Here is a 3008-nt window from a genome sequence, read left to right on the forward strand (position 1 = left end):
GTTGGTCAATTCGACCGACCTCGTAGCGAGAGTCTGTAATAATCAAGACATATTTTTACTCAACTTGGTTTTACTTGTACGTAAGTCCTAGGTTATTAGCTACACTACATTGGTGAATACCCTAACATGACCATGATATTATGATTAACTTCATACCAACAGTCAGGAATATATAATTTCCAACAGCCGTAATATCAAAGTCAAGTATACATTTTAGAGTATAACCTTAAAATTTAATATTGAAAGTCATGTAGGGATGATTTATTTATAGCTGTATCATCCCTATATTCTTATATTTGCATTCTTTTTTGGCACTGCCATTCCTATATCATTTTACATTTACAAAATGTTTTTATTACTTGTAATATATGGCTTATCCTGACTCACAAGAACAATAGTTAATCATTTATACTGGTGGTTTCTTTTGATAGTCTAAAGTAGTATAATAAATAATTAAAAACAACGTTTTGTATTTACACAATTAAAGCTTTATTGAAACCGAACGGTTTCCACTTTAGAACAACACTCTACAAGTACTAGTTTCGACGTGATCTACGTCATCTTCAGGAGTTACTTACAAGACATACTTTATATTTTTACCCCTTTTCCCATTGCTTAGCTATTATTTACATATTTTCTTGGTCTACTTATTATTATTATTTTATTTATTTTTTAAATAATTATTATAATATATCTCGCAATATATCACCATATTAACTTCTTAGAATAGTCGTTGAAGAACTATGGGGATAAGAAGAATACATTTTAAGTTAGTTTGACAGCGCATTAGGAAGTTCTTAGAATAGTCGTTGAAGAAGTATGGGGATAAGAAGAATACATTTTAAGTTAGTTTGACAGCGCACTGACTCTAGAAGAGTCACTATATAGAAGTATTAAAGCGTTGCTGAACAGTTAGTGAGGTAGAAGCAATCCCATGTTAAATTCTCGTACTTGTCATAAAAATGGAACGCCAGTTGGGTACCTCAATCTCTAAAAATATAAAAGCGTTTTAATTTTAGTTCTTAAATTTGTCATTAATTGCCTAGAATAAATTAAATTCACGATCTTTAATACTGGATAATTTTAAAATGGTATTAGGTCATTGAATGTGGCACATTATGGATTCCAGAAAAGTTAATAATTAGGAAATCCTACACTTAGCCTACTGATCTCTCCCTATTGATTCAACAGGCTGCTCCAGCATACTTTATTTTATCATTACAGCACCGTTTATTATAATAGTTTTATAACGTAGTTTGGTTGTTGTTAAGCGCAGGCTTACAAAATGGGCTAATTGTGCTCTGCCCACTACTGGAATCGAAACCCTATCGATTTTTAACGTCGCAAACCTGGAGACTTCTCCATGATCCACTGCAGACTTAATAATGCGAAATCCCATGAAGATACATCAAATAATTATTGATACAAATTGATAAAAACCCTATAACCTTACGAAAGGTGATTTGCCACTGAAGAAGAAAGGTCCACCTTTCGAAAGCGCTCGGATTATAGGGTATTTATCATTTTATATCAGTACTTCTTGAACCTACGTGTTTTTCTGACATCATGATTTAAATGATTTAAATGATTGGACAGTGTTAGTTTAATGGCGTGTTGTCGCTGAAAAACTGTTGGGGAGTGTGTGTATAAGGTATAATAAATTACTTAATAGCGTGAAATCATAAAAAAAGAACCATTAGGGAGTTTCTGGTTAGTGCAAGCAAAAATATTTGTACACTGAGGCAGTGCAGATAGTAGTCTCCTATATAATTTCATAGTATTGTATATATCTAGTTAATTTACTATACAGGATTATCTTAGTCCTGATCTATGTGAACTTACTTTTGGTCAGAAGTCCTTACCGGATGATATTCTCTAACATTGATGTAGTTAGGATTATAAGAGATGGCATAACTTGGAACTACAGGTTTTAGCCCGTCACGGCATGAAACTTGTTATCTAAAATAATTAAAGATATTTCACACTAAATATTCATAAAAGAGGAGCTGGTGAATTATTGTAAAGTAGCACTGTGAAATCAATCAAATAATTGCTATTAATTCGATATTTGGCATACAAGTCATCACTTAAAAATACAATTATCAGTAAAGTATTTTTGTCTCTCTTTTTTTTAACCTGACTTCCATGAATGTTGTATTCGATCATCTGACCGAACTCAACTGCATGCTTAAAAGGAATTTATTTGTATAGATATAATGTAATAAGTTATTTATAAATTGATCATTTTGTTTGTGTGTTTGTTTTAGATCAAAACCACGTTTGGCTATCTGCACTCTGTTCACCGCGTAGAATCGAACCCTGGATTTCAGCGTTTCAAAAATGATCACATGAAACAGGATTATTGCAAAGATAGGAGTGATATTGAAAGAGTAAAGATTAATTGTTATAGGTGTTGATGGATAAGTTGTTGTTTTTTTTATGATATACAGAGCCTCCTCGAAGTGCCTCGACAAAATTTCGACAGACTCTCCGCTATGCCACAATGTCGGCTTTCAAGACCAGACGAAATACAAAAGTCCATTGAAATTGCATCAGGTGGCTTGATAAGCATGTGGTACAGTCTCTTCGGTCATGTTTTTTATATATATAAAAAAAAGATCCGCTTATTTCAAGGTGTGGCTAAAACTTTGTGAACGTTTGGCTTACTTGGCTATTTTTGAGTCGTCCTGAACTTCAGGTCCTTTAGTTTAGTATCTTGTTAGTGGTATCAGAAGCTATGCACTGTTTCATCACAATGGGTTTTTGGGTTAGAAGGTTTTCTTTCATAACCATAGCCTTTACTTTATGAATGAATGGATTACTGTAGATTGGCTTGGGTGTGGTTTTGAAGCCTGATATTATTCTAAACGTTCTATAGGGCAAGATTTTCTATATCCACAGATAACATCAAAGAGCTCCTTCTGCAAAATGTTGTATTCTTGAGTTCTACGTCGTTTAAGAATATCGTTACGCTGTTGTTGTCGTTTGTCTTGGAGCAAAGCTACATT

This window comes from Limulus polyphemus, unplaced genomic scaffold (genome assembly GCF_000517525.1).
Source record: "Limulus polyphemus unplaced genomic scaffold, Limulus_polyphemus-2.1.2 Scaffold587, whole genome shotgun sequence".
In the NCBI taxonomy this organism is placed as follows: domain Eukaryota; kingdom Metazoa; phylum Arthropoda; class Merostomata; order Xiphosura; family Limulidae; genus Limulus; species Limulus polyphemus.